Genomic DNA, 27,631 nt, shown 5'->3' with positions numbered 1-27,631 from the left:
TCTTACTCTTGGTAATGGACTCTTGATCAGTCTTACATCATTCCAAGTTATTCTAACGTAGCCATAAATAATTTACGAAATCGACTCGAGCTACACTCGAGGGGAATCTTGAAAAAACTTACGGCCTGACATTTTTAAACGGATTATGGCAAATCACCTGGATTTTAAGTTGTTTTGCTCAGAATCACCTTGTTTGTGATGTAACGATAATTTTATCAGTAAATGAATTTCACAAGTTTTGACAGTTTTAAACTCGTAATTAACGAGCACCCTAAAATAACCCGACATAGCTCCTTTAAGGTAGAGATAGACTTTCAGTACTTTCGTCTCACAGCTACCTTTTGACCGACACCCTAACAAATCCGAGGCATAGAGGCTAAAATAAATGCACTATGAACGAGATTTCGAAACTCTCCGCAAACCGGCGCTGTCGAGATTTTGATATCGGATGAAAAGTTTGCGAGATCCAAGATTTTGGACGTACGAGTCGCCACCCCTAATGCTCATGCAAAATTTTGGAGGGACAAACAAAGAGTATCATGGTATTTTTTATATTGGCTAATTTCTGTTGCCTGTTTTCAATTTATATGTTTGTGTATGTAGAAACCTCTTGAGACCTCAGATGCTACCACATTTTAACATTATATGGGCTCATCCTCGGTGTAAAAACCTGTGAAATTCACGGATGACGTAACACAAAGGAAACCAAAAGAGCAAAAGAGCATCAAACAATAACCTAACCCTACCACGAGCGAAAACCCCTTATATGAGCTGTAGCACATCAAGTTTGTTGTACACTTGTTTTGAACGTCTCATTCGAAAAGGGCATGCAATATAAATTTTAAGCTGCTTTCTTTTAATGTTGCGAGGGATTCTCTCCCCCACAAATTGAGGAAGGCACTCTATGTGGGTAAACGAGCAAAAGTATGACAAGTATGAAACCTGAATCATAGTAGATGCTGAACATATTTGGAAGGCACAATGGCGAGGTAAGCTGTACGTTTTGCTCAACACCTCTCTGAGAAAGACATCATGTTTGGCATATTCAAGTGTGAACTATATTTTGTTAACTGCGAAACAGTATTTATACTCTTGCAGGCAAAGTAGATTGCTGCCATCAATTAAACTGTTTAATGCCAGAATTAAAACTTTTCATTCACTAAAGAAAATGGTCCCCGAGTTAAATAATAAACTGGCTGCTTACAATGACAAATGGAGAAGTACATTTAGTGTTTCTTTTTTAATGCATTATTGCTTTGTTGCTGCACAGTACTGCAGCATTATCATTCCATATAATACTTGTTAACTAATAAAGAAGATTAGGGGTTTTTCGGTGTGCAGTTTTTGTGTCCTGTGTATAGGTATGATGCACTTTCTCTTTTTCTTTCGAATTTTGCTTGTTATTCACTTGAAAAAAATAATGAAAATCAAGAGAAAATGAGGGGACAGAGAAGGAGGCTCCCGGTCCAGCCCTTGGGATATGTCATGTCCACGAAAGTTATTTTTAGACGAGCGGAAGTCTTCCGAGACGTCCGCATGCAGGCCAACCTCGGTCCGATGTTTGAAAGAAAATATATATTCATCAGCCTTCCACGTGCGCCATCATCATGCTTACCGTGAAAATCCAGCTCCTTGCACATAATGCAGAGACTTCTCTAAGTACAAAGATTCCACAGGTTTGATAGTACCACAGGCAAGACGAGCTGAACCACCATCTTCTGCGAGCACCACGATTCCGCGGCCGGCAACTGTGGAAACCAATTCATTAATACTTCGATATGTATACTTTGTAAAATGCAGCCTTTTTAAAAGCCTTGAGATAAAAATGTAACGTGTACTCAGTTATATACAGGTGCAAGATGCATAAAAATCCCCACTAGCGATGATTCCCCGTTATAGTAGTGATACATAATCGGTCGTGGCTGTTTGGTCAATTGAAAAGCTGGTCGGGATCAGTGTTCATTGTTTTGTTTTTCAAATATTTATTTTTTGCAGCTGATTGAGTGTATATTTAGCGGTCAATTTAAGGCGGCAGTTGCATATTCACTACTTTTTATTTTCGTTTGTTTTTCTCGGGCCAAGATGATCTCACCTGACATGTCTCCGAACAAAGGAAGATCACAATCAGTGAAGAACTGTTTTCCGAAACCAACATTCAATCGCGCATGTTTTCCAGAGAGATCCCCAACTTCACAACGCATTATGTTGTTAGAAAAGCAAGAGCTTTTGTAGGTCCCTGAAAATCGAAGAAATATATATATTTCACTGAAACCGATGGCATTAGACTCTTATTCAAGCACTCATTCATTTTCACTCACGTTTTTCTTTTTCAACCATACTTAGCGTGGTGACAGTGAACGCACAAAAAGGAAAGGCATTCGATACTTACGGATAAATGGACGTGGTATGGGTTATAATGAGGTCCAAGACTCTTACATCTCTTTCCCATTTCAGCAAAGGTGTCGTTTTCTTCAGGGTTCATATGCACATGCCATGGATGATCCAAGCTCTGATGATGGAAAGTCAACAATTAATTAATATTGATGCCTTTTCTTGTCTTCTTCTTTATAAATAGAATCACTATCATCTTTTTCTTCTTATCACGATCATCTTTTTTGTTTTTCAAATCGTAGCAAAATATGATTAGTTTTCATTGCTAACTTCAGCCATTCTGCCGTTCTTAAAACATTCATTTGATAGCTGATGGTTTGTCGTGGATCCTTGGTCCATTGTGAAGCTTCATATGACTGTATAGTTCATTATCCCTCCTGCATACTCATTAGCATTTAGTTATGGGAAAGTCACCCCAGACGAGCAAGCTCGCTGGGGAAAACATGAAGAGTGCTAATAGAGTAAGCAGAGGGCCAGGGGTGGGTGGGTGGGTCGATTCCAACCAAAGTTAGGCAAAACTGACAACTATGAATAATTAACTCATGCTTATATAATACGCACGAGGGCTAATGAATATTAATGAAGTATGAATAGTTCATTATCCCTCCTGCATACTCATTAGCATTTAGTTATGGGAAAGTCACTCCAGACTGCGCCTCACTATCGCCGAGGAATTCGCTGGCTTATCCCACAACCAAAATAAATCCCCAACCTCACCCATCCTTAACGCAAATCACCCTAATTTCCAACCCTCACTAATATGCGAGCACGACTATAAAAGATGCAAACACATTTAAAATTATTTCTACAGAGCTAACTGGACAGGACACCCCCAAACGAATTAGTGAAAACCGAAATAGCACATTCAAGCTGAAGAAAACATTCCAGTAAATATTCACTAAAGTTATCTCTAACAAAAACAAGAAAAGCAAACTGTAACAACGCTCAAGTTTGAGAAAATCAGACATAGTCAAGCTTTACACCTTGAAACATGCATTCAGCGTATACATTCACACCATATCAGAAAGAAAGTAAGCCTAATGTTTAGAAAGCAAAGGTAAAACCTTGCAGGTCATTATACTGCTTGTAAACTTTTGTTAAATCCACCTCCAACGAAGACATGGTATCCGCTGCTCCACCAAGGCCAAGAACCTGATTCAACTTAATGTAATGACGTGCTGTCGACGAGGACTTCCATCCCACGTGATCCATGATCGTATCAAGCTTCGCCCCGGAAATAGCCAACGAAATTGCACAACCACTCCTTAGACCATGTAAGGTAACGTTCCGATTAACAAAAGCTGGAATCCGGCGAACATACGTCGAGAGCCGTGCCTGAGCGGTAGCCGACTCAAAAGGTGCCGGCAAAATTTCACCAGATGGGTTGAGGGGTCTAAAGAAATATCCTTGTCGGATAGAAATTTTTAACAGGTCGCATACAGCAATGTAAACTTCCACTGCGGTAACTGGGCAAATAGTAGAATCTGGATGACGCTTGAGGGCAAAAACGTTCGAGGTTCCGTCTCGGAGGGACTTAGTTAATGTATGGTTAAAGAGTAGAGCCTTCTTTTCCGGGAAATAAAGAATCCCCTTTGTTTTCACTCGACCAAGATCTCCAGCTCTGTCACCACTAAAAAATTGTACCTTAAAAAAGGCCTGATCCCTTGCCAAAACAAATAACTGCACCGAAGAGCGAACATGTGAGTTCAAGCGCTTGGTTATTTCTGACGATAAAAGCACCAAATCCTGCAAAAAAAAAAGGTTCAGCCTGTTTCTGCACGACTCTTGCACCGAGCTGTTCCTCCCTGACGGCTGATAAATAGGACTTAACCAATGGTGAAGCTGCAGGGTTGGCAATCCCCGGAAAAAGACTATCTGTTGCTGATCTCCCATACTTATTAAACATAGCCCTCAGTTTTCCAATAATCGAGTCAACGGAGCCATATGCTAAACGCTTAGGGCAAACACAAGAAGAAACCCTGTTCTCGCCAAAGAACGGGCAAGCAACCATGTGTACCACTGTTTTGCCAAAATTATCTTTCCAGATCAAAAAGTCTACTACGTCGTCTGGTATAGCCGCACAAATGTCCCTCTCAGAGGTGGTTTCCAGGAACTGCAAAAACTCCATCTCTAAAGCACTTCTCTGTTTTTGATAAGGAGTAGCCTGCTGCTTAGCAACCAAAACTTTCTTCCGCTCCCTTATAGAACACAAATCGACAGGGGCCTTGAGGCTCTTCAAAGTTTTATATGATCTCGTCTGACGCTGGTAACCACATCTCTGGCAATAACGGAAATCAAAGTCGTTGGGCTTGGAACAAGCCGGACATGACACCGATGGCTGAAAAAGTCTGGGCACCAACGGCAAAAACTGAAAGAGAAAATAGTTCCTCCTGTTAAGTTGTTACGACATGCTCTTTCCCATCCTAAATGCCCAGAGGCTATATGGAGAGGATCCAGGTCTAAATCCATCCTTCGACGGAAGAAGAAGCGCATCCAGTGATCCCTTCTCGGCCACCAAAACATTGTTGCTGGACACCGCATTTAACAACGGCCACCACCCGGGTAATGGGGACATCAATGGTACCACCACCGTAACAACCGCATCTACCGATATGAGGAAACGCAAAAGAGGACCAATCAATGCAAATGGCGGGAAAACGTAGGCGTTGACGCGGTCACCATCACACACAGAGAGGTCTTGGTTAAAAACATTAACACCCGATGATCCTGGCGTAGGGTAGGGCGTAAAGTGCTTTAACGGGTTTCCACTCCAGTCACGTTGAACGTTGGAATCCAACGACATCAAATCAAGATCATGGCCATTAATTCCACCAAAACTACGCTGGACGATTTCCCAAGACCTCGGAGAAAGCATGGCATCGGAGCGAGACAATCTTCTGGAAAACCAATCTGCCTCGTTCAAGTGAGAAGGAACAAAAGACATTTCTAGGGACATGTTCCTATCCACCAAGAACTGGAAAATCAATTGCGAGATCTGAGTTAACTTCCTAGAGCGTGGCCCACGACCGGACCAAGCGTGGAGAACAACCATGCTGTCTACCTGAGCATCAATCCTGCAATCAGAAACGCTTTCAGGAAGTGACTGTAATCCCTTGAGGACGGCCCACATCTCCTTCACATTAATATGCTCATTTCGAACAGTTTCTTCCCAGTAGTCACCAACAGAAATTGTCCCGGAAGGAAGGTGAATTCCAACTCCCCAACGGAAGGACGAAGAATCTGACGTCAAGGAGATAGCTACGTGCCGTTCACTCCTCCACCGAATCGCCTTTTCCCAACTAACAAGGAACCTCCAAAACATAATTTCCTCTCTCAGATTCGGAGAGAAATTCACCTCACCACCTCCGGAAGCCTGCGAGATTGACGCCGCCATTTCTCTGATGTAAAATTTAGTCGCTGGGAAAGCCAAGGAGAATGAATTGCACTTCCCCATTAGCCTCTGCAAAGACTTCAAGTGGATAGTAGATTCACGCAAAAGTATCTGCTCGCGTAGCTGAGCAAACTTCATCTTCTTATCTTCAGGAATGCAAAAGGCCTGGGCTACAGAATCCACTATCATGCCTAAATAACAAATCCTAGTTACAGGCCCAAGAACACATTTGGAGAGGCCCAAAAAATAACCGAGGTTTACAAGAACCGAACAGACTATATACAAAGCCGCCACCGCAGATTGATAGCTGTATTCCGACGTCCTCTCCGACAATGGGCGTGACCAAAACCCCTTCACAGCAAACAGTTCCCCATTCAAACGGTCATCAATATACAGAGAACATGCGACCCCCAAACCCCTGAAAAAATTTGTCGGACCCAAACCCACAGTCTGGTAAACAAACGGAGAATTTTTCCAACCAAAAGGAAGCGTAACTCCAACGAGCCACCACCCCAGCCACTCAATACCAAAAAACTGCTGAGAACTAGTAGAAAGCAAAATATGGTCATAACCAGACTTGTCATCAATCTTACTCATGTAGGAGTTGGGATACACGAAGCGAGGCACCCCAACCAGCGTTTCCAGTGAAAAGGGAGTGTCTGCCATCCACAAATTTAAAAACCGGGCATCAATGCATAACCTTGGCTTTTGCGGTTCAATCGTCATAGGAAGGACGAGATGGGGCGGCGGCACTTCAGCCACTTTACCCCAAACACGGATCGCCCCTGTTTCAATACGCTGTAAAATTGTTTCCGTAACAAACTTCGAAAACTGTTTGCAGGAGTAGTGATTCTTGAAAATCATAGTAGGGGGTTCCGCACTCTCATACTTTATGCCCATAAAAGCTCCCTTAAAGGGCTTCATGAACTTCTTGACATCCACCCCATGCTCCAACCATTCCAAGACATCGTTCGCAGGTTCGTACCCGGCCAAAATTTTTTCCCAGAGTTCAATTCGAGTACGAAGTTGACCCGAACGAAAGGAGTCCGGATCACGAAACAACAGATCCCGTAAGATGGGAGTTTCCCCCGCAACAATGCCTTGAACATGGGTTAAACAAGCGTCTTCTGAAGTCATTTTCTCCGAACTCGGATTACCCTCCCAAGACAACCATCGGATTTTGCCATGCTTGCTTCTTTCCTCCGCCTCTAACGGCATAAAGGTCATCGTATCTCCCTTGAGACGTTTTGACTTAGGCTAGAACCAAAACACCGAAAAAAAAAAAAAAGAATCAAAAGGACGTACTTAAATGGAGACTGCAAATCCGAGTTCGGAGGAAATGACCACCGTAGCCCGAGTAATCGGGCTCAAGGGCATGCCTAAAGGCAAAACGCTTGTGGGGTCATTCTCCCAACCTCGAGACCACAGACTAAAGGAAAAAAATAGAACATCACATATTTAATAGTGTCTTTACACTTTATTATTGTCAATACAAATATCAAGACAATCCCGATTTCCATTCCAGAACAGGAAAACTTCCAATGATTTCACAATCTTAACGTTTATCTGGGCAAGAGCGCGAAATATGATCCGCCTTTCCACACACCCAGCACTTTCTCGCCGACGGCGGCCTGGGGCTGTAATTGGAGCCACGCCTTTGGTATGGAGCTGGAGGCCTACGCGTCCGTCCAGTGAACGAAGGTTGACTTACTGCCGCGTGCGGCTTAGTTGCCTTGGAAATAACCTTTGCCACCTCGGCCTCATCCTTAGACGCCACCAACTTTATTAACACCTGTTGAAGGCACGGGTTGCCTAATAAAGGACGGCACTGCCTCAGCACTACTTCAAATCGTAAAGCTCTTTCATCCTTTCTTTCCTTGGTGACTTTAACCACTTCATCCAGGGCGGCGATCGCCGCATATGGATCAAAAAGAGCAGCTGGGCGCGAGATCACCATTTGGAGAGTAGACAGCGCGCACTCGATTGCCGATGAATCGATTTTCTTCTTCCACTCATCCAACTCCTTCTTGAGTGAACTGACCGTTGTGTTCGGAATCTAACAAAAGGAGAAAACGCCATATAACTCCTTGATATCCTTAAGCCAGTCCCTACTTTACACTGAGACTGTATCCTTCGAAATCACATATCCTCTTCCTTTAAATTTATTATTTCATACCCTGATGCAATTCCAAATTCCCAACATAAAATTACAACGAACCTTCGCATCAGTTCTCACAACCCGTAAAATAAAGCACACGGCCACCAAGTGACCTAGCGAAATAACCTCCTCTCCTCCACGAGGTCTGGTTGAAATGGATCTAACGCCTTCTATTTCCGCGAACAGACCAGACGCCTTGTTCATCGGTCCTCGACCATCTTCTTTTGTTTTTTTTTGTTTTTTTATTACTTTCTATCGCGCCACCTCGTGGCTCAGAGCATACCCACTGCTCAAATGGTCCTCGACCATTTTCTTCCCTTTTTTTTTTTTTTTTCATGCCACCTCGTGGCTCAAAGCAGACACACTGCTCAGTCGGTCCTCGACCATTTTCCTTCCTTTTTTTTTTTTTTCACGCCACCTCGTGGCTCAGAGCAAACACGCTGCCCAATCGGTCCTCGACGAGTCAACGGAGCCATATGCTAAACGCTTAGGGCAAACACAAGAAGAAACCCTGTTCTCGCCAAAGAACGGGCAAGCAACCATGTGTACCACTGTTTTGCCAAAATTATCTTTCCAGATCAAAAAGTCTACTACGTCGTCTGGTATAGCCGCACAAATGTCCCTCTCAGAGGTGGTTTCCAGGAACTGCAAAAACTCCATCTCTAAAGCACTTCTCTGTTTTTGATAAGGAGTAGCCTGCTGCTTAGCAACCAAAACTTTCTTCCGCTCCCTTATAGAACACAAATCGACAGGGGCCTTGAGGCTCTTCAAAGTTTTATATGATCTCGTCTGACGCTGGTAACCACATCTCTGGCAATAACGGAAATCAAAGTCGTTGGGCTTGGAACAAGCCGGACATGACACCGATGGCTGAAAAAGTCTGGGCACCAACGGCAAAAACTGAAAGAGAAAATAGTTCCTCCTGTTAAGTTGTTACGACATGCTCTTTCCCATCCTAAATGCCCAGAGGCTATATGGAGAGGATCCAGGTCTAAATCCATCCTTCGACGGAAGAAGAAGCGCATCCAGTGATCCCTTCTCGGCCACCAAACCATTGTTGCTGGACACCGCATTTAACAACGGCCACCACCCGGGTAATGGGGACATCAATGGTACCACCACCGTAACAACCGCATCTACCGATATGAGGAAACGCAAAAGAGGACCAATCAATGCAAATGGCGGGAAAACGTAGGCGTTGACGCGGTCACCATCACACACAGAGAGGTCTTGGTTAAAAACATTAACACCCGATGATCCTGGCGTAGGGTAGGGCGTAAAGTGCTTTAACGGGTTTCCACTCCAGTCACGTTGAACGTTGGAATCCAACGACATCAAATCAAGATCATGGCCATTAATTCCACCAAAACTACGCTGGACGATTTCCCAAGACCTCGGAGAAAGCATGGCATCGGAGCGAGACAATCTTCTGGAAAACCAATCTGCCTCGTTCAAGTGAGAAGGAACAAAAGACATTTCTAGGGACATGTTCCTATCCACCAAGAACTGGAAAATCAATTGCGAGATCTGAGTTAACTTCCTAGAGCGTGGCCCACGACCGGACCAAGCGTGGAGAACAACCATGCTGTCTACCTGAGCATCAATCCTGCAATCAGAAACGCTTTCAGGAAGTGACTGTAATCCCTTGAGGACGGCCCACATCTCCTTCACATTAATATGCTCATTTCGAACAGTTTCTTCCCAGTAGTCACCAACAGAAATTGTCCCGGAAGGAAGGTGAATTCCAACTCCCCAACGGAAGGACGAAGAATCTGACGTCAAGGAGATAGCTACGTGCCGTTCACTCCTCCACCGAATCGCCTTTTCCCAACTAACAAGGAACCTCCAAAACATAATTTCCTCTCTCAGATTCGGAGAGAAATTCACCTCACCACCTCCGGAAGCCTGCGAGATTGACGCCGCCATTTCTCTGATGTAAAATTTAGTCGCTGGGAAAGCCAAGGAGAATGAATTGCACTTCCCCATTAGCCTCTGCAAAGACTTCAAGTGGATAGTAGATTCACGCAAAAGTATCTGCTCGCGTAGCTGAGCAAACTTCATCTTCTTATCTTCAGGAATGCAAAAGGCCTGGGCTACAGAATCCACTATCATGCCTAAATAACAAATCCTAGTTACAGGCCCAAGAACACATTTGGAGAGGCCCAAAAAATAACCGAGGTTTACAAGAACCGAACAGACTATATACAAAGCCGCCACCGCAGATTGATAGCTGTATTCCGACGTCCTCTCCGACAATGGGCGTGACCAAAACCCCTTCACAGCAAACAGTTCCCCATTCAAACGGTCATCAATATACAGAGAACATGCGACCCCCAAACCCCTGAAAAAATTTGTCGGACCCAAACCCACAGTCTGGTAAACAAACGGAGAATTTTTCCAACCAAAAGGAAGCGTAACTCCAACGAGCCACCACCCCAGCCACTCAATACCAAAAAACTGCTGAGAACTAGTAGAAAGCAAAATATGGTCATAACCAGACTTGTCATCAATCTTACTCATGTAGGAGTTGGGATACACGAAGCGAGGCACCCCAACCAGCGTTTCCAGTGAAAAGGGAGTGTCTGCCATCCACAAATTTAAAAACCGGGCATCAATGCATAACCTTGGCTTTTGCGGTTCAATCGTCATAGGAAGGACGAGATGGGGCGGCGGCACTTCAGCCACTTTACCCCAAACACGGATCGCCCCTGTTTCAATACGCTGTAAAATTGTTTCCGTAACAAACTTCGAAAACTGTTTGCAGGAGTAGTGATTCTTGAAAATCATAGTAGGGGGTTCCGCACTCTCATACTTTATGCCCATAAAAGCTCCCTTAAAGGGCTTCATGAACTTCTTGACATCCACCCCATGCTCCAACCATTCCAAGACATCGTTCGCAGGTTCGTACCCGGCCAAAATTTTTCCCAGAGTTCAATTCGAGTACGAAGTTGACCCGAACGAAAGGAGTCCGGATCACGAAACAACAGATCCCGTAAGATGGGAGTTTCCCCCGCAACAATGCCTTGAACATGGGTTAAACAAGCGTCTTCTGAAGTCATTTTCTCCGAACTCGGATTACCCTCCCAAGACAACCATCGGATTTTGCCATGCTTGCTTCTTTCCTCCGCCTCTAACGGCATAAAGGTCATCGTATCTCCCTTGAGACGTTTTGACTTAGGCTAGAACCAAAACACCGAAAAAAAAAAAAAAGAATCAAAAGGACGTACTTAAATGGAGACTGCAAATCCGAGTTCGGAGGAAATGACCACCGTAGCCCGAGTAATCGGGCTCAAGGGCATGCCTAAAGGCAAAACGCTTGTGGGGTCATTCTCCCAACCTCGAGACCACAGACTAAAGGAAAAAAATAGAACATCACATATTTAATAGTGTCTTTACACTTTATTATTGTCAATACAAATATCAAGACAATCCCGATTTCCATTCCAGAACAGGAAAACTTCCAATGATTTCACAATCTTAACGTTTATCTGGGCAAGAGCGCGAAATATGATCCGCCTTTCCACACACCCAGCACTTTCTCGCCGACGGCGGCCTGGGGCTGTAATTGGAGCCACGCCTTTGGTATGGAGCTGGAGGCCTACGCGTCCGTCCAGTGAACGAAGGTTGACTTACTGCCGCGTGCGGCTTAGTTGCCTTGGAAATAACCTTTGCCACCTCGGCCTCATCCTTAGACGCCACCAACTTTATTAACACCTGTTGAAGGCACGGGTTGCCTAATAAAGGACGGCACTGCCTCAGCACTACTTCAAATCGTAAAGCTCTTTCATCCTTTCTTTCCTTGGTGACTTTAACCACTTCATCCAGGGCGGCGATCGCCGCATATGGATCAAAAAGAGCAGCTGGGCGCGAGATCACCATTTGGAGAGTAGACAGCGCGCACTCGATTGCCGATGAATCGATTTTCTTCTTCCACTCATCCAACTCCTTCTTGAGTGAACTGACCGTTGTGTTCGGAATCTAACAAAAGGAGAAAACGCCATATAACTCCTTGATATCCTTAAGCCAGTCCCTACTTTACACTGAGACTGTATCCTTCGAAATCACATATCCTCTTCCTTTAAATTTATTATTTCATACCCTGATGCAATTCCAAATTCCCAACATAAAATTACAACGAACCTTCGCATCAGTTCTCACAACCCGTAAAATAAAGCACACGGCCACCAAGTGACCTAGCGAAATAACCTCCTCTCCTCCACGAGGTCTGGTTGAAATGGATCTAACGCCTTCTATTTCCGCGAACAGACCAGACGCCTTGTTCATCGGTCCTCGACCATCTTCTTTTGTTTTTTTTTGTTTTTTTATTACTTTCTATCGCGCCACCTCGTGGCTCAGAGCATACCCACTGCTCAAATGGTCCTCGACCATTTTCTTCCCTTTTTTTTTTTTTTTTCATGCCACCTCGTGGCTCAAAGCAGACACACTGCTCAGTCGGTCCTCGACCATTTTCCTTCCTTTTTTTTTTTTTTCACGCCACCTCGTGGCTCAGAGCAAACACGCTGCCCAATCGGTCCTCGACCGTTTTTTCCTTTATTACGCCACCTCGTGGCTCAGAGCAGACATGCTGCACAATCGCTCCTAACCATTTTTTTTAATAATTCTCCATTATTATTCCCTTTGACGCCACCTCGTGGCTCAGAACAGAAACAAACCCTGGCCGAGACCACACGCCCCGCGCCCTTCCCAAGGGACAAGTAAGAAAAAAGGGTGTCAATGGCATAGCTAATTTTTCCCGTCCCGAACAAAAAATAAGAAACAGCTCCCAAATATTGCAAACCCTAATTCATAAGAATAAACGAGAGCAACAGCAGAAAAAAAAACACAATATAAAACAACAACCTATCCCCCAACATTTGAGGAACCGAACCGCAGCGAGTCCAAAGGAATAAGTTAACAATCACGTGCTCGAAGCACGAAAATTAAGACCGGCTTCCGAGAAACCGGAAGGAAACATAAACAAGGAAATGCAACGTGATGCAACCAAAAAAAAAATACCGACGAACCCCAGCTATAAAATACGAAACTAAAAGGAAAACATTGCAGCGGACATATACCTCAAGGCTCACCGCCGAATTATCCGGCACATTCGTCCCCGCGGCGTTTCCCAGTGAAGAACTCTGGAGCACATTTTCGCCGCTCGCAGTTGTTCCCGATGTTGTCCCGGCACCAGCCTGAGATAAAGACGAAGACGGCGGAGTGGTTTGCTGAACAGAACCTTGAAGGGGTTACAAAACTCGCTGAGCGCTCGACGGGACGTTCACGTCAGACGGACGCTCCGGTTCGGTCATCTTGACACGGTTCCAACCAAAGTTAGGCAAAACTGACAACTATGAATAATTAACTCATGCTTATATAATACGCACGAGGGCTAATGAATATTAATGAAGTATGAATAGTTTATGATCGTAACATGAAATAGAGTACCGAAGTGTGACGTCACAAAAAAATAAATTTGTGAAATTATGAGATTTGGCGCCATTTTCAAATAGAGCGTCCTTAGAAAAGGGTCCTTGCCAAAAATCACCTCTTAATTGTAATTCCCAGCCGAAATATAAAGGATGAAAGTTTGATACTGCCCCATATAAATCTCTCTAATTTTGAGCTGGTTCCAAACTGAAGGAACCAGAACAAATTTTGAAGGGTTTGTATGGGATGCTATCAAACTTTGATCCCTTATATCTCCATCGGGAATTGCAATTCAGAGCTAATTTTGAGTATGAGGGCATCATTTAGGATCCTCTATAAGAATATGACATCATATCCCAAAATTTCAAAAAAATATATTTTTGTGACGTCATCACTTCGGTACTCTATTGATATTTGCTCAAGATACCATGCATGCGCATGAATATTCTTACCTTTTTTCTGGAACTGGAAGCATAGTTCAAATCAATATAAATCGACGTCTCTTCAGATACAATAACTGTTCATGGGACTTCTGCTGAATCTGAAGAAAAATCTTATAATTATAATATATCACTCAAGAAAGAAACGATAGTTTTCAATTTACAAAACATGTTTCGACATTCTCGTGTCATCTTCAGTTGCAAATGAGCTTTCGGTTGTACATTTGAATTTATATTAAGGTACGTTACAAAATAAGGCGTCAAAACGTGCGTAAAATTTGAATATGAAACACGAAATGCACGGAAAACGAAAATAGCGCGCATAACAATAAAATAAGAGGCAAAAGGAACAACGAAATTAAAAAGAAAGAGACAAGTCTAGATGCCTCAACTGCAGATTAAGAATGGGATTTTCCCAATTAATGTGTCTTAATTTGGAATTTTGAGGCAGCAGAATCTAAGATCGTGAAGCATTCTGTATTACAAGAGTCATGACAGGCCCTAGATGACTACAGGTGCCTGTAAACATGCGAAGACTTGTCCGACAGGAGATGCTCACGAGCACGTGTACAAAGGTGGCGAGTGGTCTCGCCAATGTAGCTGGCATTCCAGTCAGCACACGAGAATTTATAAACGACACGCGAATGTAGACCTTGCGGTACTGAATCTTTCACGCTGAACATGTTTCTAAGTTTAAACGTACTAAAGGCCAACTTAACATCTAAATCAGCTTACAATAATGTTTGAGTAGTTGTCTTAACTTAGTCTGGGCGATTTTAGAAAATCGGCCAACATGTTTTGTAAATTGAAAACTGTCGTTTCTGTCTTGAGAGTTATCGTTACTCTGCTGTCTTTACGTCCGTTTAGATATAATATATCAATAATAAATTGATTGAAATTCTGCAAGGAATACGCAGGAACAATATGAGATATCTTTTGGTTTATTCAAAATTGAAAGGTTGAAACGAAACTTGACTAATGCACGAAGTCTCATTTTCACTGCCAATAAGCAGTGACTCTCAGCTGATTTATCATTTGTTAAAGCCCTGAGCTCTCTTCTTTTTGCATTCTCGGTTCACATTATTTTGTACGAAAAATCTGTGAGAGAAAAGTGCCATGAGACCAGGAGAGTATGAAGGTACTTACCTTCATACCCTCTCGATGAAATTAAACTTACAGCTTACCAAGAGAATGTAACCCTTCAGAGCTGGACCCTCGAAAGTCACTATGGTCTTCATGACAAACATCTCATGGCTCACCAGGGCTGGATTGTCTGCACACACCCATCTTCCACTCCCCATAACTTTCGTTTTGTGGATAACAATTGATCGTCCATGGATGGCTACAGCGGAGGGGTTGGCGCAGTGGTAAGATCTCTGCCTTCCAACCCTAAGGTTCCGGGTTCCATTCCCGGTTCTGCCGAGAGTGGAATATTTGGCGACCTTCTTTCCCGCTGAAGTTCACTCAGCTTTCCATCCTTCCGAGGTCGGTAAAATGAGTACCAGCATGCATGGACTGCTTAGAAGCGGCTGCAATTTGCGCCTGAATATGCTTCTAGTCCCGGCTGGGGGTAAATTGATCATTGTAAAGCGCCTTTGAGACTTGTGATAAAGGCGCTATATAAATTCACCACTTTACTTTACTTTTTTCTTGCCAAACAAAGGCAAGTTGAAGTCAACGTGTGTCTTCTTGTAATATGTATAATTATAAAGAGATCCATATTTTTCACTAAGGTTGCCGATTTCATATTCATCATTTGTCCCTAAAAAAAAGAGTGGAAACGACGAGATGAAAAGTGAGCTTTTACACATTTAGTGACAAATCGGTGCAATTCGGCGGTGCGATTTAAATGGTGAAACTGCGAATTCCTTAAAGTGATCAACAGTTCCTGCGACCATATTTAGATCTAAGTGTAACTGGGTTGAAAGCGGAGAGAAAGCAGCCAAGAATTTTTTCAACCTAGAAAAAAGGAATTATAACCGAAAGGTCATTACTATGAAATTGAAACCGAGAAGGGCGCATCCATAAGGATAATAAACTGAAATTTTGTCTAAAAATGAAGAATATTATAGCAATCTTTATTGGTCGAAAATATTACTGGATCTTCCACAAGAAAGTTTTAATACGTTTATACACAAAACGTAGAATAGTCAAAACTTTCAGACGAGGAAAAGTGTCTTTAGAGGGTTATCTGACATTTGAAGAGTGTCAGAAAATATTATAAACCTTACCGAATGAAAAATCACCCGGAGAAGATGGATTTACGGCGGAATTTTAAAAACATTTTTTTGATTTGGTGGGGTATGATCTTGTTGAAGGCCTTAATGCAGCCTACGATATTGGACAACTGTCAATTTCTAAGCGCAGAGGTGTGATCACTCAGTTCATTACCCATGCAAAGGGATGAGTCCTTGACACCTCTATATAGCTGGAGACCAATAACGTTATTGAATGTGGATTATAAAATTGCATCTAAAGCTATAGCGAAGAGAATTGAACAACTCCTAAACAAACTTGTTCATCCAGATCAAACTTGAATCGTTAAAGGAAGGTACATTGGAGAGAACATCAGACTGATTAGTGATATTATGGAACAAACAAAAAAACTAAATAATTACAGGTGTTCTCATCTCGGTTGACTTTCAGATAGCTTTTTATTCACTTGAGTGGTCCTGTATCCAGTCAGCTTTAGAGGGGTATATTTCCGGTGAGGGAATTGTAAAGTAGATTTACTGAATTGTTTTATAAGGATATAGAGATTGCAGTTATGAAGTTCAAGTTGGTTCAAGCCTTTAAGAGGCGTGAGACAAGGATGCCCTCTTTCACCATATTTGTTTATTTTGACTATCGAAATTTTTATCTAACAATATTTGACAAAACACAAATATAAAAGGAATAGTTATCTTTGGAAATGAAACGGCAAGCTGACCCAGTGCGGTGATGACACCAATCTATTTTGTCGTGACCTCGACTCACTTAGTGCCACTCTGAACAAAGTTGATATTTTCAGTAAATTATCAGGGTTGTACCTTAATATTGGTAAAACAAAGGCAACGTGGCTTGGAAGATGGTCAAACAATAAAACAAGACCTCTGTGGAGATGAAGTGGGTGCGAGAGCCGACTAGGATATTGGGAATTTATGTATCTTACAATAAGAAAGGAAATGACCAACTTAACGTTAGACTTTAAATACAGAAAGTGCAGTCTAAACTGTTTCAACTCGATATTTGGAATTTTAGAGTTATGACACTGTATGGCAAGGTATTGAATTGCAAAATACGTAGGTTTGTCGTCTTTGATATATTCAGCACCTATAGCTAACGTTGCTACGAATATTCCCGCTAATGTAACAAGTAGACTCTTCAGATTTCTTTGGAAAAATATAATAGATAAAATTAAACGGGGTGTTACGGTGTCAAGAATATGACAAAGGCGGCTTGCGAATGATAGCTGCTAATGTAATATTTAAGTCATTAAGGTTAGCAGGGATACCAAGGCTGTTACAGAACACTAAAAGCAACTGGAAAATTGTTCCTGGGCATTTCTTTCGCAAAAGTGGTAGTCTTCGCGTTCTATTAAGGTGCAACTACCATACAAAATAATTAGTAGGCCTAACAAAATTTTATAGGGATGCTCTTTCTTTCTTCTCCGAACTTAAATCTGTTTATAATTAACAATTAGATTATGAGCTCGAGATTTCTATGAGATGATAGTTGATGAGGAATTCTTACTAAAATTTATTTAAAATAACGGTTTCCAATAATGTTTTGACGTATTATTAAACTTTGCACCTGAAAAAGATCGCTCGGATTGAATTGCCATTTATAATCTAAGTTGTGCGCGCGAGCGCATCAGCTTTTTCAATAATTTTAACTTTTTTGAAAGTCAAGAAAGCGTAAATGTCCTTCGTTTAGACTCAGAAATTTAATTACCTATTTGCATCCAAATTTTCCTCCAAAACTTTGGAAAAACGAAAAAAAAAAACGTCGTTATTGGTTGATAGTGTTCAATGGCTCAGCCAAACAGATTACAGCATTTGAATTAATATACTAGTAGGATTCTACTAATCATAATTAGTAAAGAAAATCTCCTGTTTAACAACCAGGATATTCTAATAGATGGTAAACCTATTTTCTTCAGGAGTGGTTTTCTAAAGGTGTTTTTTCAGGTAAAAATCCCGTTTCATGAATAAGGCCGCTACCTTACTTTTCAGGAATTTCTTTCCGAGTATAACTGCAAATCGAATTTTCTTGAGTACTACCAAGCTTTATGTCTAAAAACGTGAGAGATATGGATAACGCAGAAGTGGAGGGGCCTCATCTTTTAAGCAAGATGAGAATATAGAGTTAAATTTAGAGAAATTAAAATCTCGGGATTTTTATCGGCTTTACTCCAGTCAACTCCAGCTGGCTTACAGCGTTGGAGTAAAAGACTTCTAATTGATAGTGCCTCATGGGGAGAATCTTTTAAGATGTCATATAAAACATGTAAGGAAAATATTAAGCTGAGAGAAATTAAGTTCAAATTTCTTTAACGAATTATAGTGACCAAAAAGGAGTTGAAAAAATAAGGAATTAAAAGTGAAAGTGACTGCTGTATTGCGATGAATCAGATTCCATAGACCACACTTTTCCTGATTGCCAATTCACCTTGTGTTTTACTCGTCGAGTGGTGGGGTGGTAATTAATGCCACAGATAATACTAGTTTTAATCCAGAACGTAAAGAAATCGTGTTTGGCTTGTTCAAGCAAAGCCTGGCTGCGCATGGGGCTGTGAGAAGGTTTAATATACTATTTTATACATATTGTATTACATCTATTCTAACAAGCCAAAAGATAGCTCAATTTTTTTTGTCTGAATTTGTTAATACAAGAGAAAATGAGGGGACAGAGAGGGAGGCTCAGGGCGTTAGCCGGGATATGTCATGTCCACGAAAGTTATTTTAGACGAGCGGAAGTCTGTCTTCCGAGACGTCCGCACGCAGTCTTGCCTCGCTCTCAGGTTCTTAGTAAAAAAAGAAAATGGGGCGCACGTGGAAGGGTGACGAATATTTATATCCATTCAAACATAAGTAATTTATCCGTCAGGAAACAATGCCTTCCCTTAAAGAACCTGTGTCATTTCATTTTAGTGCAAAAGAGAAAATGGGCTATCTTCTAAAAATGCATTTTAGAGGGAGTCTCATAACTTCATACCAGTTCCAGGAGAACGACTTGATTTCACATCAACGCCAAAAGGATTCCAATGTCCACCCAGGTAGCCACCTGCACATGTTCCACTTCCGTTGAATTTCATCTCCCATGGCATAGGATAGTTGTGCACGTGGTATCCTTCAGCTTTCCTTTTCAATCCAGTCAAGCTTATCTCTGTTGTGGTAGGATCAAAAGGAGACCGCTGAGTAAACCTGAAATAACAATCGATACCGTCATGTACGCTGGCCGTTAATGTCGCTTTTACAACCATTGGTTTCACCGTCATTATCGTCGCACATGCGAAAGGTCTTTCTGGATCTACTTTTGAGAACAGTACGATCGTTTTCCCGATGACATTGTTCGCTCCGCTCAGAGGCAGGTTGGTGTCAGTGTAAACAACTTTGGTTTTTGACATTTCCTTTGTTGCCATAGAAACTGTGACGTCACCATGCTTAGAGGACAAATCACCAATGGGACAATTTTCTTGTTTTTCCTTGCTGCAGTTTTGTCCATTGATATTGTTAGGGCTGAAAATCTCTCCAGGAGTTTGGCAAGAAACTGTACCTTGGTTAATCTGCCATGTGAATTAACTTGATAATAATGCACTGTTGACATAGAAGAGATTGACAAATAGACTGGTGTCTGTGTCTGAGCTCTTGACGACTTGTCTAAAATAAACATAACCTGCTACCGGATATTTGAGGACTGCTTTAGCCGTCACCATATTAACCTCCTTTGGAGTTATCAATGCACATGCCTTGGGCATGCCGCCGCTGTACAGTACCAGTGTTTTAGCCATGATACTGTTCGGACCAGTGATCGGAATCATCATGCTCTGGTGTGTAAAATTCCCCTTTGAATTGTTGGCATTCAGGTTCCCAAGCATCCCCGCTAAGTCCCCAACAGCACAGTCCTGGAATCTCGAGTTACTAGATAAAGTGCAGGAGGTACTATAGTTTGAAGATTTCGCAGCCATTGTAGGATCATATAATGCTCCAACTTCCCCTTCGTGACAACTCATAGCCGTGTTTCCATTATAAACCATGGGTAGTTGTCGTATGCTCCATGCCAGAGTCTCGTTGACTCCTTCCAAGTCGACCATGATGTGTGTAGGACCATCGTTGTGTCCTTGGAAGAATTTGACACCACCCTTTATTCCACTCATGCTGAAAAGAGCTTGTAGCTGATAATTTGTTGCCGATGAACATTGCATCAAGCAACCTAGATGACAAACAAAACACAAACGAAAAAGAAACATAAGTCTTTTCTAAAGCTATCATTCTTCGAGGTTTAAGGTGCGTTTTAAAATCCGATTTACCTTAGTGATCAAATTTAAAACAGACCTCGCATTGAAATTTTTGAGTGCCATTAATTAAATATGATATTCAACCACGGTTTCATCTAAGGGTATATTAGTAGCTTTTACCAGTTTTTAAACGAAGAAATAACGTGAAAATTTTAAGTTGAGTAATTCCGTGAAGCTCTATTTCGGAGGAGCAGGCTCGAAGGTTGGGGAAGGACAACACAACTTGCATTCTCTTTTGGCGTCGGTTGGTTAATTTAATTGCCGCATCAAAAATGGTGTTCACAAAAAGATTTTTGGAACTTTTGACAAAGGAGAAATGGGACTTTGGATTTAATCCAGGGGTAAGAACTTAGACAATGATATACTCTTCGCCATCCTTAAACTGTTGTCAGTAACTGGTTTTCAAACCGGTAAAGAGCTCAAATCAAACCTCACTCTTTTTACTTGAACAACTGTTTCGTCCTAAAAGACTGTGTACTAAAACGTGAAATCAAATGGTATTACAATAATCACAGTTTCTTTACCTGTCATAACAAAGTCATCGTCATACACGAAGTTGGCGGTTGGATATATGCTTGAAATACTGAGAGATCACAGCCTCACAATATTTTTTTGTTATTGCTTGTTTTTTTACTTGATTGGAAACTGATAATTCGAATTTCCTAAATTAGCTCAAAGAAAAAGATGCTGTTATCATGTTATCATCAGTTGAGGTAGTTCCATATCCTCGACTTTAAAGGCCCACCTTCAACCGACAGGCATTGCGTGCCTCGGAACAATTTTCATCTATGAAAATTCCACCCGAATCCGAGATTCATCCAATTAGATCGCTGCGATAAGAAATACGAATTTCCATAACAAAAACAAACGGTCGAAAAGCCTGTCCGTTGAGGGTGGGCCTTTAAGTACCAATTAATAACATTTAACCCATCGACGAGTGGTTTTCTTTCTTGTTAATCTATTACAGGATCCCATGGAATCCCGTCAACATCGGTCAACACTATAACTTCGCGAGGGACTGGTAATGGCTACACAAGGTTTCCCAAGTGGGGTACAGTGGTATTTCTGCTTTCGCTACATTATTATTGCTCTTAAGTATAAAATCAAGAGAAAATTAAACTAGTGTTGTATGCTGCGAGTTAGCAGAGGAAGTTATATGATCATTAACTACTGCATGAACTTATAAACATGAATACACTACTTAACATGAGTATTATCTTTGAAAGGTGTATCAAAAGCTTTTTTTACTTCACTTTAAACCAGAGGGAATGTTTGCCATGTTGCACAACAAAGATTGGGTCAGGAATATCAGCTCTTTAGTTATGAACAAAGCAAAATTCCTTGTTCCAAAACAAAGCCCTTCAAACACATCACCCGGCTTTGGAAACATCCTTTATTAACATACACAACTAAGAAAAAACGAACTGAAAGGCCTTTTATTCCTGAAAAAATTCCAAGTAGCCAGTATTTGTAAAGTCCTCATTTACCGAGATTCAAGGTTGAATGGCCTATACAAGTGTATGCTTATAGGCTTTTAGTGTGGGAAAAAACATACCATGCATCGGCTATGCATATAAATTGGGAACAGCCTAATTTAAACCAACAAGTTCATCACGTCAACCTGACACTTACGCTTTAGGCTCTACATTGTGGGAAAAAAACATAGCCATGCATCGGCTATGCATATAAATTGAGAACAGCCTAATTTAAACCAACAAGTTCATCACGTCAACCTGACACTTACGCTTTTGGCTCTACATTCTTTCTAACACTCTGTAACTCACTCAAATATGTATTTCTTGTCACTTAATCATATTTAATTATGCAAGTTTCGCCCAGTTGTTATATAAGTCCTAACGGTTTTTCAAATATTTTGTAACTGACGATGATGTTTGTAACATCGAAACATGTCTTCGAAATTAAAAAATGTCATAACTTTCGTAAAGATAACGATTTGCTTTCTGCTGTCTCGACCTTTTGGTACCATCGATTTTCTTAGGTACCGCAGTGCTTGGATAATGACTGACTTTCAAGACAAACTCTGCGGGTCTTGCTGTCTTACATGCAATGCACTGATAAAAGTGGTTGCGTTCCGCCTGGGACGCAACTTAGTTGAAACAGTGAATTTTGCTACAGTACTAGTTAAGGGAATATTACCTGATAAAGTGAAAATTGCTAGACACAGCGTCTTAAGGAAAAATCGCGAAACCATGGTGTACAGCTGGTGGATCTGGAGTTCTAACTTAGTTTTCAACTTGAAGGACAAACTGTTTGCAGAGTTGATATACCATTTGTTCCATGGAAAGAATGACGTCACAAAGCAAACCTGTTACGCACCTGATACACGGTCCTTAGGCAAAACTGGGCAAAAATCAAAGTCACTGCAAAAATCTCCTTGTTAACAAGTGACCTCTTAAACCGATACTTTTGGCCAATATCACTTATTCCTTGCAAATTCACCCAACGTCAGGAAAAAAAGAATGCAAATGGCATTTTTCAATATCTAAAGTCTTCCCCTTTTTCTTTAGTTTCGCTAGAATTCCTTTACGACGACATAGTTCCTTTATTTAGATGTTCACTAAATTCAGTCTGTTTAGAGCGCTCCAGCCTTGCTTGTAATCGAAATCCGTCGAAGTCCACGCTATAGATCGTACGCTTCATCGACTCCTTCCGTCGGTATCATTGCAGTTCAACTTCTTGATTTTTCTTCTCCAAAGTTTATTAGAGGCCTCTTAAATAAAGCTACCGAAGAAACGAAGGAATTTAGAAAGTTGACGAAACATTGACAGCTCGCCAATCGCTGAAATAACAAGACGTAGATTAATATCAATAATAATAACAAGACGTATATATACTCGTAACAACAATAACAAGACGTAGACAAACAAGACTAGTAACAATGATATTGCAAAGCAGTTTAACAAACATTTTTATTAATATTGGTCCTAGCTGGGAAAATCAAAAATCAATCAATACCACACAATACATCTATGACACCTTTAATAGTTTATTCTTTTGCTTTGTCCGAGAAACACAGATTGCTAATTTTTTGTAAATCCTTCGATGTAAGTAAGTCATCATTAGACATCCCTAATAAATTAACAAAATTTGCATCTGAGCCAGTATCTGTACCCTTCAACAAAATTTGTAATCAGTCCGGCAGTTGAAACTTGTGTAGTGTCAAATAATTTGAAAATATCACGGCCGGCTACCCCATGCAGTTTATAAAAATGGTGATACCACAGGCACGGCCGACTATAAGCCCAACTAAATAAATGTTATCGCCAGTTAGAAAAGTGCCCGAAACATTAATTCATAGTCAACTGTATAGCACGTTGGAGAAATACAACATTTACAAGTAGATATCCGTCTGGATTCAGAAATGGTCACTCTACACGAGACTGTTTTAGAAATTACCGATTCACTTTAGACGACTACAAACAAATAAGCCAAGGTTGTCTTTCAATACTGTTCCGCAAATAGACTATCCGCAAAATATGCAAAGACCAATTACATTGTAATCTCGTCCCCAATAGTAAGAGAAATAATTTATATACCTAATATAAAACAAAAAAATGAAATAAAGTATCGCGGAATCTACATTGATCAAAATCTAAACTAGGAACCCCAGGTATTACAAGATGAGGAAGTACAAATAAAACTAGACTGTGTGAGGTTGCTACCAAGCAAAACTAATGTATCTGTTGCCGGTAAAATCTGCTCGTAAAGGAGACAGCATTGTGCCTTACCACAGTTAATTTTCTAGAGATCAGTCAGTCTCTTTGAATATAAAATGAAGCGTAATTCATCAAGTATTCCAAATATATTACAGAATGCCAGCATTGACAACGAGTGTGTCTTCGAGTACGAGTTCTGGCTACTGCGCATCCGTACTGCGCGGCCAGACATGCTCAACTCTTCCCGGCAAGTTAGTCTCCGACGAAGTCCGATCGGAAAGTCCAATTTTTTCAAAAGGAAATTGCGTCTACTTTTCGCCCTTTACTATAAAGGATTTCCATAACAAGAAGTGGGAAAACCAGCGTCTCATTCAAAACTGGTACCGAGAAGTGAACTTCGTCCCATAATTATTTTCTGCAGATAAATACATAGAGCACGACGTCGAGAACGAGTACAAGTGAGCTGTACTTGTTCTCGTTCTCGATCTCGTTGCCGATGATAACATTAGCGACCTTCTGATTGGACTACGAGAACAGCTGCGAGTACTAGTTTTAAATACGATAGAAGATAGGTGACGTGCTTGAAAAACTCGGGAGAGAAATCCAAGTCTAGACAATTCTACATCAAGCTAGATACCTCTTTTTACTGGGTTGCCTATGGGCAAACCCAGTCGAGGTCTACGTTTAGTTTGTTTGTTTTCTTTTTTTTTTTTTTTTTTTTTTTTTTTTTTTTTTTTTTCCGTGTCGGTAAAAGGCTTGCCTGTCACTCCCCTGGTAAGTAGTGTCTTTGTGTATAGAGCCTTCTGCCCGTATTTTCTTAGGATCGAGAGGGTAGTGGAACTGCGTAGATTTCTCTTGTGGACACAGTAGAATCATTAACTTAGCCTGCAATGGCGTCGAAAGTCATGCAACGCGAATGGCGTTTTAGTGGATCCTTAAACAAAATATACCCTTATGGGGCTCAATAATGGAAAGTCAGTTGGATAAACTAGGCATGAATCTCAAAAGCGACGAATACTGGACTTCGACAACAATCTATCGCCCGTCGAGACGAAATCAAAGTGAGCAGTATTTACCTGAAGTACATGGTAATTTGACACAATTGAGTTTCTTGTCTTCACGCACGCAATCAAATAGGAAGAGGTTTTCGCCTCTAAGAGCAAATATGTTGTTTGTTTCAATAAAATTTTCGCTGGAAAAGGATTCTGTGGTATTTTCTGCCTTTGTGAATTATAATATCATGTTGTGTATTGCATTTTCGAGCTTAAGGTTCAAATGTGATACGGGAGAAGTTTTTTAGTATTGCTCTGTAAGCAGGAAGGGTTCACAGGCCTGTTGGAAGCGTGCTTGAGTTTCAACAAAATGAGGCCCAAAATCAGTGAAAACTTGTGACGCAGATGAATAATAAAGTAGCTGCTATTTCCAAAATGATGGAATTACCTGGTGATAAATAACGTCGTACGCGTCTTGGAGAGTAAATTTTGACTTTGCATAAACAAGAGTTGGGCGATTGTGATCTTTGTTTTGACTTCGCTCATTTCATTGTCAAACTTTATAACACTTGACAGAAAAAGAAACTTACAAAAACCCGGTATCTTGCCATCATTTGACACAGATGCTTCACTGTTTGGCGAGTAAACATGCCGCGGTAACTTAATCACGGCGCCCGCTGAATTCCGGCCATGTCACTTTCGATTTTGCAATTTACTTGAACGTAGCAAAAATCTCCCAAAATGTTTGTCGCTGATCGTAACTTTTTATATTCTATAGATCGTTTTCACGTGACGTCATCACCTTCCAAAATCTAAAACTAAAGATCCACCAAAGTTTTTATCCTCATCAGGCATAAGAGGCGGCATATCTATATCTGTTGACAATTTCACAGCTCAATAGCGTGCTTCGTTTGGAAACCAGAGCATTTTGAATTTCCGGATTATGTAGGTGCGTGACACAAAGCTACGATCAAGTTTGTTGAAAAATATATACTTATCTCATGATTTTGAGCCCTTTTAGAAGTTAGAGCATTAGGAAAAGTGCTTATGTAAATGCTTGTTTTTTCAGTAGTGATAATCAGTCGCCTAGATAGCCAAAGTCAGTTCCAGATGTTTACACTATTTTCCGGCCTGCGAAACATTTCGACGAATATCTGAAGTTTGGGGAAACGCAGAGGCCTAAAACTTGGACAAGTGTCTTATTTCTTTATCTTCTATAAGATAACAATTTCTTAGCGTTTTGCACTGGATAGTTTTTGATTTATTTTTTTTATTGCGTGACAGTGAAAACGATCTATATTCAAGGTTCAAAATTAATGTTGTTTTCATGTCGTAAATATTTTATTCTCGATCGACCGTCCGGGAAACTTCCTTCTGCTCTTTCTGAAAACTGTGTATCAATATTTATTTGCTTTTTCATCAATACTTGTTTTGCATAAAGCACGCTAACAGAATCTGTACCTTGCTGAGTTCGCATTTGTTAGCGTTAATAGTATTTTCGGTCAGATGTTTCTGTTTTTTATGAGGGGTTTATTGTTTTGGTCTCCCATCCCAACACTAAACCCGCGAAACAGGGCTTGACTTCAGTGAAGTTTAGTATTACAAAGTTTTCGGATGCTCATAGGGCACACTTGTGATGAAAAGAAGTTGTGAGGGAACTTGAAAATTATCAACATGTCAGCCCAGAAGCCAATGTTTCTCGCTTCTCTTTTATTTGTTATTCTTCAGAGACTGGAATGCTGTATTTCAATACCACACAATTCAGTGCCTTCTGATTTTCTGTAGCACGTACCACAGGCAAGCCAGTGTATGCTTCACAGAAGCATCTAGTTGTAATATAGAATAGATCTACGGCCTTTACGTGGTTCGTAAAGACTGAAAGATCTTGACAATGAATTGTATCAGTCATCCAGTTGAGAGTAAACGAAAACGAAAATAATTCACCAACTGGAAAATTATAGACGAACGAGCAGAACGAGCGACGTTTCGGCCATATCACACGGCCTTCATCAGGAATCTGCCGAATCAGCTTGGGTCACGCAATTGTCACGTTATAGCTGACTCGGCGCGTCCCGTAACGCACGGTCCCAAGTGTGCGATAGCACGAACCGTAGCCCCCCTCTCTTGTTAAGAGAAGGGCCCTCTACCCTAAACGAGTGCACCGAGCTTCGTAAATGGTTATAGACGGCAGACTGTACCTCGATGGTACTAGGCCTTTTATGCTGTCCCATTCTCGAGCCCAGCGCCTACTTGGTCTCTCCAACGTATGTTTCAGTGCAGTTCTCTGAACCGCACCATATCCCGTATATCACATGGGAGATCTTATCTTTACGGGGCTTGTCCTTGACATTTACCAACTTCTGCCTTAAGGTGTTACATGGCTTGAAAGTGATAGAAAAACCGAAGGATCTGAAGACTGACTTCATAGCATCTGAGACACCGGTCATATACTTAGGGGATAGTTATCCGGATGTTCCGCAATCCACTAGGTCCAGTCCTCTGTTCTTGTCCCTGTCGCTGATGGTCGCGTTGCGAAGAACTTGACGCTTTCTGGAAGGCCCAGCTTGGGTAGCCGCAAAGATTTCATGCCTTCCTGATGTTTTCCTTCTCTTTCTCTACTTCGTCCGGATGGCTGATTAGGGTGTTGGCTCTATGT

General features: G+C 41.4%; 1 pseudogene; it reads right to left on the bottom strand.

The window, feature by feature from the left end:
* LOC138005557 (uncharacterized) overlaps positions 1 to 20,258 on the bottom strand; it is a 21,500-nt pseudogene extending 1,242 nt beyond the window's left edge.
* Between the last annotated feature and the right edge of the window lie 7,373 nt (positions 20,259 to 27,631).

This window comes from Montipora foliosa, chromosome 6 (genome assembly GCF_036669935.1).
Source record: "Montipora foliosa isolate CH-2021 chromosome 6, ASM3666993v2, whole genome shotgun sequence".
Taxonomy (NCBI): domain Eukaryota; kingdom Metazoa; phylum Cnidaria; class Anthozoa; order Scleractinia; family Acroporidae; genus Montipora; species Montipora foliosa.
Note: the sequence above shows the minus strand (reverse complement) of the source record. Positions and strands in the feature narration are given on the sequence as shown.